The sequence below is a fragment of the Chanodichthys erythropterus genome, chromosome 4 (assembly GCF_024489055.1).
Source record: "Chanodichthys erythropterus isolate Z2021 chromosome 4, ASM2448905v1, whole genome shotgun sequence".
NCBI classification, from domain to species: domain Eukaryota; kingdom Metazoa; phylum Chordata; class Actinopteri; order Cypriniformes; family Xenocyprididae; genus Chanodichthys; species Chanodichthys erythropterus.
Window position 1 is genome coordinate 20380179 of NC_090224.1, and position 15781 is coordinate 20395959.

The 15781-nt window shown below is 37.5% G+C and overlaps 1 protein-coding gene across 4 annotated transcripts in view; it reads right to left on the reverse strand.

Annotated features, from left to right (window-relative positions):
- The window catches only part of extl3 (exostosin-like glycosyltransferase 3), a 49170-nt gene that overhangs the window by 31308 nt on the left and 2081 nt on the right, over nucleotides 1–15781 (reverse strand). The window lies entirely within an intron of this gene.

A 15781-nucleotide genomic window follows, 5' to 3' on the forward strand; every position in this document is an offset into this window, starting at 1 on the left:
TATAAATATATAAAAACATTAAGGATATCTATTCGTATGTATATCAAAGGGCACAAATAGTATAACTAAAAGTTAAAAATATGCCTTAAAGTTAATCATCTGGGCACATTATGCTAATGAGAATTTGGAGGAAAATGCACTTATATTGTTATGAAAATACTGTCACGATGTAAAAGGCTTAATGGTCCTAAAAATAGATGCATTATCAAAAGAGGCCACAGCTCCAAAGCTGTTTACCAAAAACAAAGCAGCAAACGCCCCATGAGATGGATGACAACGTCTTCCATAGACAATTATCTACTATGCACAGCAACACAAAATAAGCAAAAGTCACAATGAAATCGTCCTCCACCTGAAATAGTGCATTGAATGTCAGAGGAATCAGGAATGCTTTTTGTTTTGTTCAGATACCACAGGCCATTCTTTCCTGTGTTTCTTTGTGGACGTCCTAACAGTCTTACATGAAGCAAGGTGAGGCATTTTTCTACAATGAAAGACTGCCTGCATGCTTTGCATACTTCTGCAATAAAGGTATGTACTTTGCAGGGAATGTGAGTTCATAGCAAGACAGTACAACGGTATTGGGACATACTTCCACATCATAAAATTGCATCTTGAAACCACATTGGAATTACATGCATAATAAGACAGGAATGTATATCAAGAACTGAGATAGGATGAAAACAGGACCTATTATGCATGATTGAACATAAATATGCATCAGCAGTGTGTTACACAACCATCCTATAGTGGTAAAAATCCACCCACTCCTTTTTTTATATTGCCCATAAATCATTAACAGTGACTCAAAATGAGTCGTTCATGTTTTCTATACATTGTGATAATGTAACAGGCCCTGTTAGCTTAGATCCTCCCCTGATTGAGCTGTACACAGTCCGCCATGTTTATCTCCTTGATAGAGCATCTAGTGTAAACAAGAGTGTCTCAGCTACGTGATCTAAATGTTCTGTTGTTGGCTGTCAGTGAACACAGAATGTGTTTTTCCATTCCACTGCACTACTTTTCCATTGTTTTTCTAGGTAAACCTGCTAGACGGACGTGTTTGACAGCTGCACTCTTTTACGGTGTCTCACACAGGAAAAATCATTCTAAAAGCGCAGGTCTTAAGTTAAAATAACTTTTAAAAAAAATGTCTGAATGTCTAAATGGCTCTGATTGGGAGAAAAACGTCTAGCGCGTTTACAAAGAAAACAATGGAAAAGCAGCATGGTGGAATGCAACATTTGTATTTAAAATGTGATAAAGTAAAATATCTAGCTTCCGCCAGACCGCCTTCCATATTCAACTTATGAAAAAAGTGTAACTGATGTTGCAAAGCTGTGTCCGCATTACTACACGAATATAGTCCACTTGAAAGAGTGCATGAAAATGAGCGAGTGAAAACTAAAATGTATAAACCTTAATTGAACAATATAATAATCAATTTAAAAGGAATTTTGTAAGATATTACGCTGTACCCATATTGGACAAGCAGTTTGGGCGGCATCTTCTGGCGAGACACGGGAATTTATTCGGCTGAGCCTCACAGTGCATTATGGGTATTCTCTAGCCGTTGAGTATACATCAGTTGTACACTCATTGTTGCGGTGCAATATGGGATTAAATTAGGGCTGGGCAATAAAACGATAACGATATGTATCGAGATAGACACGTGATCTATATCAATAAAAAATGTGTTCGATAAAACATTCGATATTTTTTATTCTTCGTCAGAAGAAAACAGAAGTTGCGAGGCAAGTTTGGTTGCATTAACAAAGGCACTCGCTCTCTGGTAACCTAGCAATGTAGGGAGTGACACGCTAAAGGCCAGAACACACCAAGCCGACGCCGACGAATTAGTGGCGATGAAAACAAACTGTGGGGTTGGCTCACGTCGGCAGCGTCAGTGTCCAAAGTTGCCCTGCCACACCAAACCGACGCTAAACAGCCGACGGCCAAGCACCACGTCAGTTCTGCGCCTGCGTGATATGACATGCCTTTCCGAAACAGCAGGCGGCAGTAGCTGAGCAGTCAATCAGAATGATCAGATGGCCCGACGGACCGACGAGCTCCAACGCCGATTCAACATTTTGAATCGGCCGAAAAAAGGCCGATGAGGACCAACTTCAGCCGACGGTGCGGAACACACTGAGAAAACTTAGTCGGCCGACGAAGAAAAACTGCCCGGCGGCCGACCGTCGGCTTGGTGTGTTCCTGCCTTTACAGCCAATCATGTAACAGTATCAATTTTGGTTGCGCCATATCGTTGTCTCGTGCTGGTCTGCTGGATTCCTCTTCAGTAACCGCCGACTGATAAGCAGAAAATGAGTGCCGTGGCGAGCGAGGAAACTGTAAATAAAAGAGGAAAAGTGTTCATTGTGACTTTAGACTAGGGTGACCACCTGACTATTGATCTGTTGCAGGACAGTAGATGTGATTTTGCGGGACAATGTGGGAACACATGAGACAGATCAATTTACAACCATTACGCTATGTAAATACTGATTTGATGCATTTGATGCGCGCTCGACATTTTTCAATATAATAACGCCATAGAACGTCATGTCTGAATTTCGCAATTTTGTATTGGTTAAAACAAATGGAGAATATCTCGTTTTTCTGTAGGTGCTCGACCATTTCCGTGTGTGGCGCTTGATCGCCGCCGTTCGTTGGAAATATTTAACATCAGGATGGATGATTACATGCTTTAAATCATCGATTTGGGCGGCTTTGAGCAGCTTTTGAGGTTCTTATCCAGTATGGAAGATGAAATCCTCGCTGGTGTAGTTGTGTTTACCGACTTTGTTGAGGCCCGCTCTTTGCGCTGTCCATTCAGTTGTCATCAGCAGGACAACCTCTCTCTATGATTGCGCTGGTTTCACAGCTAGAATATGACGGCTGCACAAATATATTTAAATGGTCACAGTTTTTATTATATTTCTTCTTACTGTGGTATTGTAATTTGGTATTGTGGTATTGTAATTGACATAAATGAAATGTGGGACACTAAAGTCTTGCGGGACGGGTGGTCACCCTACTTTAGACTTATGTTTACATTTTAATTTGAGTTTTCCATGGTTGTTGACATTTCTGTCTTAACTGAGGGGATTATGATCAGAGGAAGGTCAAGTTTAAAATAAAAATGTTTAAATGTAATATATTTTTCTCCTGGTCCTTATTTTAAATGGGTCATAAAAATATCAATAATTATCAATATTGACCAATATGAAACACTGATATTGTGATACAGTTTTCAGCCATATCGCCCAGCCCTAGATTGAATGAGTGCACTCGATATTGTCCACTGTGGTTTCAGAAACCACTACAAATGGCTGTCCCCCCAAATCGTGTCCTATTTAAGGGTATAGGGGGCGATTTTAGACACAGCCTCTAACTTCAAAAATCCACCAGAAATAGCATACCGTCCGGAAAACCTTCGGCATGCTATTTTCAACATATTATGATTTGAAATACACCAATCCTAAATAATCTGACATACCATACCCCTTTGATATTATGCAAACTGGTTTGCAACTAGTCCAGTTGCCTAACATAACCTCGGTTCTCTAAAGGAAACCAGGTGTTTATCCCTGTTCCAGCTCATCTTTCAGGGCTCAAACACTGAGGAAAATGGAGCTGTAGTCTAATTTTATTCAGGACGGAGAAGCTCTGAAAGCTGACAGCCAATTCTCATAGCCTACAGGCAGCTTCAAGTGAAGTCACAAGAAGGACTCATCTCAATCCTTTTCTCAGGAGATAGACATTGCGTATAAATACTGATATGGAAATTGAGTACAAGTATGTGCGTACCAACAAGCAGTATTCGAGCATCTTGTGCTTGATCATTGCTCAATCATATTCAGGCTGTTTATGGGAATTTGTCATGTGTTATCTTGTCTTGCATAACATCGCACATCTGGGGAGAAAAACAATGAGGCAACTAGGCACAAGGCAAAATGTATTTTTCAAGATGCTTTTATGTGTGGTGGTGATGCTGCTGCTATGGAGCAAAATCATCAAGATTGCCAATGTAAACAGCTTTATAAAAAAAAACAGACTTTATAGAATGTGAATGCCATTTGCAAAACTCATCCCCATAATGCATGGTTGCCAAGGCATTGCTAAAGCGTTTTTTTTTGTTGTTTTTTTTTTTAATCAAGATGATCAGGTAGTTACTTATGGGCAAAAGAGTACACAATATTCAGTTTTCTCGAGATTGCTCTGAATTTTTGCCCATTTCAATATATACGTGGCCAAAATTGTAAGTCTGAGCTCTAAGAAAAGTAAAATCACACCTCTTTTGTTTGTCTATCATCATGTCATATACACACAGAAACACACAGCTCTTTATGACAACGCGTCACAATAAGTTTGGTTTAACTTGAAGAAATTGTGACAAATCTATTGAATTTAATTATTAAAACTTTATTTTTTTTACATATTTTTTCCTCCATGTTTTAAATTTAACAGTAAGCCTGTTTTGCAGCACTTTGTTTGCCAAAAAATTAAAGGAATTGGTCATTTTCATCTGATTACATTTTAAAAGATTATTTAAATTGTTACCGTTTTATGCCTTCGATTTAATTACCACCATTTTTGATAATAAATCTGTATAAAATCATAAATCCAGAAAAATTCTACAGTTGTGGCTAGAATTATTAGCCCCCTTCATAAATATGATCAAAGATGACTCCAAAAATAAATCTGCATTGTTTTTCCTTTTGATCTTTAATTCGTAAAATTAGCAAAAATCTAGCCTTTCATTGAAGGAAAAGAATTGAAAGTGGGGGAATATAACATTAAGAAATAAATGTTTTTTCTCCAAAACATGTTGCCCACAATTATTAGCACCCCTAGAATTTTTTATGAGTAAAATATCTCTGAAGTATATTCGCATTCATATTTAATTTTTTTTTAGCTCACCGGGGTGATCACGAACATGAAATTGTCCAGCCAGGACTTCCTGTTACACAGGAGTATAAACATGAGGAAACACAAAGGCCAAATTCCCTTAATCATTCATCACAATGAGAAAAAACAAAGAATATAGTTCTGATGTGCAGAAAAAGATTGTTGAGCTTCACAAAATAGAAAGTGGCTGTAAGAAAATACCTAAAACATTGAAAATCCCCATTTGCCACTATCAGGGCAATAATTAAGAAGTTCCAATCAACTAAACACATTACAAATCTGCCTGGAAGAGGACGTGTGTCTAAATCCTAATGCACGGTGAGGAGGAAAGTTTGAGTGGCCAAAGACTCTCTAAGGATCACAGCTGGAGAATTGCAGAGATTAGTTGAGTCTTGAATCTCAGAAAGCCTAAAAATAATTATCAAACAGCACCTACATCACCACAAGTTGTTCAGGAGGGTTTCAAGAAAAATCCTCTGCTCTCATCCAGAAACAATCTCCAGCATATTCAGTTGTCAGACAAGACTGGAACTTCAAACAGGACCGGCTTCTACGGTCAGATGAAACTAAAATAAGAGCTTTTTGGCAGTAAACGCACCAGATGGATTTGGTGCACACATGGATAAAAAGTGCCCCATGCCCACGGTTAAATATACTGCTGGATCTTTAATGTTGTGGGCCTATTTTTCTGCTGGAGGTCCTGGACATCTTGTTCAGATATATCGTATCATGGATTCTATCAAATACCAACAGATAAAAAAAAAAAATCAAAACCTGACGCTTCTGCTAGAAATCTTATAATGGGCTGTGGTTAGATCATCCGTTGGGACAATGATCCAAAACAAACATCAAAACCAGCACAAAAATGTGTCACTGAGCACAAAATGAAGCTTCTGCCATGACCATCCCAGTCCCCTGACCTGAACCCTAAAGAGAATGAGTGGAGTGAACTGAAAAGAAGCACCACCAACATGGAGCTGGGAATCTGAAGGATCTGGAGAGATGTTGTTCTCCAAACTCATAAGAATGAGATGTTATCTTGGCAAAAGGAGGTTGCAAAAAGTATTGAATAAAAGGGTGCTAATAATTGTGGGCAACGTATTTTGGAGAAAAACATTTATTTCATAATGTTATTTTCCCCCCACTTTCAATTATTTTCCTTCAATGAAAGGTTAGATTTTTGCTAATTTTATAAATTAAAGATCAAAAGGATAAACAATGCAGATTTATTTTTATAGTCATCTTTGATCATATTTATGAAGGGGGCTAATAATTCTGGCCACAAGTTATAAGAATTCAACTGAAATATAGTTTAACCATTAAAATGCAATCCAGAAAAAAATTAAATGGACAAAACAGAATAGGGCCAAATAATAGTGATACACGACTTAGCCAACATCACTATTAAATTCACCATATATATATATATAAAAAAGAAAATCAGACTTTAAGCCATCTCTAATCTGTGAGAATTCAATATACTTTCATTCTTCTGACACTTTTAGAATGAAAGAAAGAAAGGAAGCCTGATATCACCCAGGGGTGAAAGCACAATGTGTGTATGGCCGGACAGCCCTTTCCGGCTCGTATCCCTCTGACATTTTATGAGGAAGAAAAACAGTGATCACCTGATGTTGTGGTACTGATATCCACCCTGAATCATTCCATTACGGCCGAGCTGGGCTGCTAGTGAGATGTTACGCTTTTCATTTACACATCCATTAGCCTGGAGCCGGACTGCAGCCGCAGATACGGAGCTGCGCGTTCTATAATTAGCACTTTAATTTAACGTGACTGCACGCTCTGTGGTTTTTCTCTCTTTTCCAAGAGAGTTGATATATAGAAGAAAAAGTGAAAAAAAAAAAAAGAAGCTACATGATTCAGCACCATCGGACACCTTTAATACCCAATTCCATGAAGACCTGCCACTGGAATCAGACCTGCGGTGATCATACTGTTGTGTTTCTCTGCCATCTGTGAGGGCAACCATGGGAGGCTTCTATGTTTGGCACTAGGGATGTCACTATGAGAAAATTTAAAGTTTTCCGATATATAAAATTGTGACAACACCAGTCTTTTCGGTGGGAGGTGTATATTGTATTGTACTGTATTGTATTGTATTGTAAAAACTTTATTGTCCCCCTTAGAGGCAATTTGTTCTGCAGCATGATAACACCACGTACAAGACAGACAAATACACAACATTAATAGATTAATAGCACAATAAAAAAAAAATAAAAAAATTAAGCAAGGTGATAGCATATGGAACAAATGAAAATTTAAATCCGTTTGTCTCAGCTAGAGGGACCCTATACAAAGATCCTGAGGGGAGGGTCTGAAATTAATCATAAAGAGGGTGAGATGGTTCAGATATGATGTGCTTTCTTTATCACCTGAATATCAAACAAATCTGGCAACCCAGGCAATTTATACTTTACTGCAGTTTAGGGCAGCTAGTTTCCGCAAACAATAAAGTCTTTGTTGGCTCGTCATACACAATCTATCAGTATTCTCTGCAAAATTTAGTTTATTAGCGATAATAGTACCTAGGTACTTATAACTTTCGTCCAATTCAATCAAATGATTATTGATGATAGTACATGGAGCTGCTGTCTGATTTTGCCGCAGGTCAATGCACATGTTCTTGGTTTTCTCGGCATTCAGAAGTAGACCAGTCTCTCGACACCAATTTGCAAAATACTCGACAATAGGCCCGTGTTCCCTCCCTTCCTCACCAACCAACAAACTTGCAATAACTGTGTCATCAGCAACCATAAGAATGTACCAATTCTCAAGCTGACCACGACACTCATTTGTGTATAGGATATAGAGGAGAGAGACACACCCCTGTGGGGAGCCAATAGATGTAATTATAGGGCCTGGCAGAACGCCATTAATTCTTACCCTCTGAGACCTATTTGTAAGGAAATCTAGTAACCAAGCGGCCATTCTTGCATCCACACCAAAACTCGACCTAAGCTTGTGAACCAACAAGCTTGGTTGAATCGTGTTGAATGCAGACAAATAATCTACAAATAATCTAAAAATCTACAAATAATAACCTTGCATGGTTACTACTACCCTCCAGATGTTTAACAGGTCCAGTAAGGTCAGTGTTGCATCCTGCACACCTCTCCCCACCCTGTAGGCAAATTGAATCGGGTTGAGAAATGGCTTAATTTTTTCCAATAATACCTCTTTCACTAATTTCTCAAATACCTTTATTACAAGTGAGGTCAATGAGACAGGTCTATAATCTGTCAAGCCTTTAGGACAATTATTTTTTGCTACTGGAATAATGATCGACTGTTTCCAAAGTTTTGGTACATACTGAACCTCAAAAGACCAATTAAAAATATAAGTAAAGATTGGACCCAATTCTTCTGCACACTGTTTCAGGACCCTTCCACTTATTCCATCCGGACCAGGACTCACTTTAATTTTACATTGTTTAAAAAGATTGACTACATTTTCTACATTAAAAGAAACAAACTTCCCTCTTGAGAGGAGTTACAGAACTCATGCCTTATGCCACCATTCTGCTCTTCAAATCTAGCATAAAATGCATTAAAATCCTCTGCAAGGGTACTATCTAGCTCATGAATGGTTACTTTCACTTGTTTTCTACATCCATTATTTAAGCCCGTCATCAATTTAAGACTATCCCATACTGAGCCCATACAATTTGTTCTTAATTTAATATCCACTTTTTCCTTATATCGTATTTTTGCCCTCCTAATTTCTTGTCTAATTAATTAACATTTTTAACTTCAAGCAAATCCCCTTGTTGAAAAGCTGTTCTTTTCTTAATTAACAGACCCTTAAGATAGGTGCTCACCCATGGCTTACTATTTGGATATATCTTCACAACCTTTTCAGGAATGACAGAGTCAACACAATAAGTTACCCAGGAACTAACCACATCATTAAGCTCATCAACATCAGCAGATGAATCCATAAAAACATTCCATAAGGTACAATCAAACTCTCAATAGCATCATCAGTATATAGTATAGTATGCCTATAATCAATATGTAGGGTATTGAAATCACTTTTGAATGTGTGCTCGCTTTTCGCTTTCGAATTTGCGTGAAATAAATGTTTTTTATTTCTACAAAAAAGCAATACGACAGTGGTAGCAGTGCCGTGGTGGCCAAGTAATGTAATCGGTGTACAGCTGAATTTCGCAAATGGACCCTTTTCACATATGTGACCCTGGACCACAAAACCAGTCATAAGTCATATGAGTATATTTGTAGCAATAGCCAACAATACATTGTATGGCTCAAAATGATCAAGTTTTATTTTATGCCAAAAATCATTTGGATATTAAATAAAGATCATGTTCCATGAAGATATTTTGTACATTTCCTACCATAAACATATCAAAAAATTATTTTTGTGAGTGGATATGTGTTGCTAAGGACTTCATTTGGACAAATTTAAAGGCAATTTTCTCAATATTTAGATTTTTTTGCATCCTCAGTTTCCAGATTTTCAAATAGTTGTATCTTTAAACTCACAATTGCAAGTTATAAAGCCAGAATTGCATGATATAAAGTCTTTATTGTATGTTATAAAGTCAGAATTGCGAGATATAAACTCAATTCTGAGGAAAAAAGTCAGAATTACTAGTTTATATTGACTTTATAACTCTCAGAATTGCGTGATATAAAGATATAAAGTGCACAATTTTGAGTTAAAAAAGAAGTTGCAATTACCTTTTTTCTTTTTTTATTCAGTGGCGGAAACAAGCTTCCATAAATAACTGTGGAAATGCATCATTAGTCTGTAAAAAGGATCCATCAGGCAGTTTGTTGAACAGAGGTATGCTAATATTTTAGGATAGAGCAGACTTTTTTATTTTATTTTGCCTGGTGGATAAACCTCATAGATTTACACTGAAGAACTCAAGCCAGAATATTATTTACTTAGGGGTGGCTCTTTTGATTTACTGGGCCAACAAGCAAATAGAAAAGTGCTAAAACGCTCACCTTTAATTTAGGGCAACCGAATAGCAATGCTCTGGCAACAACCCACAACACTAATGTCAAAAAGTATAAATGATTTATATTATATAAGTAAGGACTGATGTGCCTCCAGGACAGACTGATCCTGAAACCTTAAGAAGCACTTAAATGTCAGCAGCATAATGTATCAGGTCCACTTTCTGAGCAGTGTAAGGTGTCAGTATGGTCATCTTAATTAGGCCAGAACCTGCAATTGATAACAACAGCAGCTGAGGAAGACAGCAAGAGAAACAGATGGAAAATCCTGCCCTACCTTCCTGGCATATGGCAAAAAATAACTATTAATGAAAGCATTTCAAACACTCTGGAGCTGATGTGCTTTGGGATGTCAGAAAGAATATTGCTAACAAACTCTCAGCTTCACCCTATGTGGAAACATCTCACCCAGAAGTCTGTGCTGAGGGAAAGTGGCGTGATTTATTAGCTTCTGCTTTTGTGAGAAGTGCAAGCACTAAAATAGAGAACATCAGACTCAGGCAAAACCAGAGCAGAGCAGATCAGACTGAATTAAGTACATCAGACTGATGTAATTCAAATTAGTCAGGAATAAGAAAATGGACAGACAAGTGTCCGCTTTGTTCACAATCAGAGCAAGTTTCTCAGACACAGAATAAGATCTAATTTTCCAGCACAGAAACGGCTCTGTCAACTTTTCTTTGGTGTAGGACTCAGAATAGATCTGTGAAACTAGTCATGAGACTGTAATAAATGCCCATCTATTAGCAATTTTTCCCCACATCAGGCGAGGAAAACACAGCTCAACTCAACCACAGGTCTCCGGCTCAAATTTTTTTATTTTGTTAATATTTTTTCTGTAGAAAGACAAACATAAATAGTGATGAAAGCCAAAATACTAAGTGTCACAGATGTATATTTACAGAGTAATCCACTATTTTGTAGAGGCGGGTCAAAATGACCATTTTTGGAGCCAAATTAGAGGCGTGTAAAATGACATTAGAAAGATGGCAGCATCATTATTTTATTTTTACAAAGAGATTGGTAGGTCTATTAGTAAAATCTGTTGACTTTAGCAAATATTTGTGGCATTATATTACAATGGTGACCGTTCAAAAATGGCAAAAAGCACTTTTTCTGCCTCAAGTTTGCATGCCTGTAACTCAAGAAGTATTAAAGATATCTTAATATCCTTTTAGATTCTGATTTTTAGCGAGCTTTTCTTTTGGCATCTTCATTTTAAAGGCCCTCAATGATTCAGTCCCAGAGATATGGAGATATAAATTAGTCAATTGCACACATTTTCACTGGTCAAAAAACAAATGTGGGTCACTTTGCATACAGCTGATACTTTTTTCTTTTAAAAGAGGAATATCTGAAGAACATATAATGTTGAAACTAGAAATGCATCTCGTGTTTTTCCTATCAACTCAGTTGCATAGAACATACCATAAATATTCCTTTTCCAAAGTTGTCATGCCTGTAACTCTAAAAGTATTTGATATCTTAACATCCTTCTAGATTCTCATTCTTAATAAACTTTCCTTTTGAAATCCCAATTTTCAAGGCCCTATATAGTTTAGTCCCATAGTTATGGGGATCTCAACGCAGCTCCATGTTCAAATTGTTGAATATTACCCATATTCAGTGATCAAAAACCAAATCTGGTTCACTTTGCACACAGCTGATTACTTGTTGCATTTAAAAAGGAATGTCTAAAGAATAAATAGTGTTTAAACTAGAAATATATCTTGTTTTTCTCTATCAAAAGAATTGCATAAAACATAACTCTCGAAGTACCACAAATCCACTGAAAATGGTTAAGGCACAATAACTTGCTCTCAAAAGTGTGTTTATAAGAGTCTATATTTGAATAGGTTTTGGGGATATTTGGAAGATGGGATTTTGCTCATTTTAACAGCTTCTGAATCCACCAAGAGTTCAAATACGCAGTATTGTAACTACACATTACCTCACTGACATCCCTATCTAAGGCCTTAAAAATGAAGATTCCAAAAGAAAAGTTTCATAAGAACAACAATCTAAAGGCTTACAGACTTGCAAAATTAAGGCAAAAAACACAAGTGCTTTTTGCCATTTTTGAACAGTCACTGTTGGTGTCTAATGAAACACAGATTTCTAAATTAAACAGATTTTACTAAAAGACCTACCAATCTCTTTGTAAAAATAAAATAAGGATGCTGCCATCTTTCTAAAGACATTTTTACACCTCTCTAATTTGGCTCCAAATCTCAGGTGAAAATTGACCTACCTCTACAAAATAGTGAATTACTCATTAAATATACATCTGTGACAGTGACAATAGTGGCTTTCACCACTGTTTATGTTTGTCTTTCTACAGAAAAAATATTAACAAAATCAAACATTTCATCCAGGGAAGTTTCCGAAATTTGGTTGATTTGACATGGAATGACTCAGCTCCAGACCGTCTTCCGTATTCAATGTACAAAGAAAGTGTAAAACTCTCGCATAGGGCTGGACGATTAATCAAAAAGTAATCGAAACCGAAATTCAGAACCTCTAACAGACATAATTTTCCCATGTCAGTTATTTCGGTTTTTAAATCCTCTTAAAGGTGCAGAAAAACATGTTTTTAAAAGATGTAATATAAATTAAGTGTCCCCTGAATGTGTCTGTGAAGTTTCAGCTCAAAATACCCCATAGTTTTTTTTTTTTTTTATTAATTTCTTTAACTGCCTATCATTATAAATGCGCCGATTCAGGGTACGCGGCCCCTTTAAATCTCGTGCTCCACGCCCCAAGAGCTCGCGCTTGCCTTAAACTAGGGCTGTCAGTGATCTACAGTTCTGTCTATTAAATGCAGCTCTATTTGAAAGCAGGTGATGGCGATTTAGCGGTAATCAGGGAACTGGCTTTACTGACGAAATGCGCGATAATCTCATGCGATATATCGTGCAGCCCTACCTTAAACACCATAAACAAAGTTCACACCGCTAATATAACCCTCAAAATGGATCTTTACAAAGTGTTCATCATGCAGCATGTCTAATCGTGCAAGTATAGTATTTATTTGGATGTTTACATTTGATTCTGAATGAGTTTGATAGTGCTCCGTGGCTAAAGCTAACATTACACACTGTTGGAGAGATTGTGTTTATGAATTATACAGACCGCAAGTGTTTAAAAATGAAAATAGCGACGGCTCTTGTCTCCGTGAATACAGTAAGAAACGATGGTAACCACATTTAACAGTACAATAGCAACATGCTAGCAAAACATTTAGAATGACAATTTACAAATATCACAAAAAATATCATGATATCATGGATCATGTCAGTTATTATTGCTCCATCTGCCATTTTTCGCTGTTGTCCTTGCTTGCTTAACTAGTCTGATGATTCAGCTGTGCACAGATCCAGACATTAATACTGCCTGCCCTTGTGTAATGCCTTGAACATGGGCTGGCATATGCAAATATTTGGGGCGTACACCCCGACTGTTATGTAACAGTCGGTGTTATGTTGAAATTCGCCTGTTCCTCTGAGGTTGTTTAAACAAATTAGATTTATATAAGGAGGAGGAAACAATGGAGTTTGAGACTCACTGTATGTCATTTACATGTAGTAAACTCTTGTTATTCAACTATGCCGAGGTAAATTACATTTTTGAATCTAGGGCATCTTTAATACTTCTCCCTTACAAAACATACTACCGTGTGTGAAGCCACGTGACTCCGCCCCGTCCGAATCTGGAGGTGAATGCTGAGTCAACACACAGAGATGGAGCGGCGAGCCTTGCATCTTCACTAGGGCTGTAACGATACGCGATATGAAATCGAAATCGCGATACGCAGGTCCACGAACCTGTATCGCGATTTGAGAAGGCAGAATCGCGACACACCCCTTCCAACTCCCAGAGTTATCCTTCCTGTCCAGATCCAATGCTACCACATTTTTAAATTACTATAAGTATTAGGGGTATAACGATTTATCGTAGATGGTGTGTCTCAATCAGCTCTCTAGTTCAGTAAGTGTTTCGGGCACACATTGAATCTTGCAAGCAGGTTTAAACGTTTCTCATGTCAGTCTCTTGCATGGTCGCGTGAGAAAAGTCGTGGCTTTCTTTCACTGCAGTGCACAGCAACAGCTGTGCTCACAGAAAAGCAAAAGATGCTTGCGATGCTTTGCTTTAAGTTCTATGGCGCCGTTCACATATTGCGTCTTTTCCGCGTGCAAGTCAGTTATTATTTTCAAATGTAGCCAAGCGGCAGGCGCGCTCATAATGGGATCAACGCGGTCGCGACGCGCATGCAATACTCAACTTCTCAGAATGCCGCAAGCGCACCGCAGGTCGTGTGACAAGAATCAACCGATCAGCTATGGCCTTTCCATAACAAAACATCAAAAGCTCAGCCGAACAGCTGATCATAGCTGTACATGGTGGTTTTTATATCTTATCTCCATCAATATATCTCGTAGTAAAACTAATGCAAGGGCTAGAAATCATTTATCCTTTGCAGAAACATCCTATTGTTCCTCTGATCCTCTTGGAGAGCCCAGTTCAAGGTTGCATAGCAACGACCGACGCCACGGGAGCGCAAGCGCTTTGGAAAGAAGGAGAAGCGGTGCCTTCCACGCGTTTTTAGACGCGATATGTGAACGGCCCCTATTCATAATTCTAAGTTCATGTTAAATTTAAAAAAAAATTTTTAGTGACAGACAGCCCTATTCAACTGTTAATTTGAATACAGAAGGTTTTTATTAAAATTTTATATTTATTTATTTTATTGAAATGTGATCTTGTGTGTACAACAAGTACAATTATTGAAATTTGTTAATGTTTTTTTTAATAAATCTTGTTTGAATTTCAGTTTCATTTTGTTCAAAATATCGTGATACGTATCATATCGTGAACTCCGTATCGAGATACGTATCGTATCGTGACCTGAGCGTATCGTTACACCCCTAATCTTCACTAAACTTTGTCAGTTGTATGTGTTTTACGGTTTGCCAGTTTGGACATTCAAGTGATTAGATGATCGGATGTGCATTATTATATCGAGCTACTGTGCTCGCGCAGCTGCATTATGGCATGAACACTCATACAAACAGTAGCTGCACAAAATGTGAAGATTGCATGCACAGAGAGGAGCAGAAACTAGTTGTCAGCGCTGTCCTGTGATTTATCAATAAAGTAGCTTAGAAACTCAAAAGTTATTATAGCATATATTTTTTTCTAATTTTGAAGTAACTATTTACAACCCACAGCTTCACAATTAATAGATAGACGGTATGACTAATTCACACACGCAGTCACTCTCATTATGTACCTGTACTGTGCTATTATATCTTTATCTGATTTACAACCAGCAGATATCTGTAAGAAATGTTATGAACCATAGATACAATAACTGCTGAAAATGAGCTGTTATGTCAGATCACGCTTTCAATAGGAAAAAATCATCTCACCTTTCATAGTCAAGCATATTTACACTTCAAACCTTGTAAGTGAACTATGAGGGGGAATTTTTTTTTTAATAAATCATTCATTAATCATAATCAAGGTAAAATGTTAAATTAATCGAAGTTTTGATTTTAGGTCATAATCGTCCAGCCCTACTATCGCAGTTCAAAAAGCTTACGCTACATTCTATGCCTTCCCTATTCAACTTATGGAAAAAGTGTAAGCCAGTTAACATTTTCTTGAATATTGAAGGCAGTCTGGCGGAAGCTAGATATTTTACTTCATAACTTGTTAAATATATGTTTGTTTTTTTTGTTTTTTACACAAACACATCACTTTGCTTCAGAAGGACTTTATTAACCCCCCGGAGCCGTGTGGAGTATGATTGATGGATGTGGATGGAAGCACTTTCTTCAGCTCATACTTGTGACCCCTGTTGA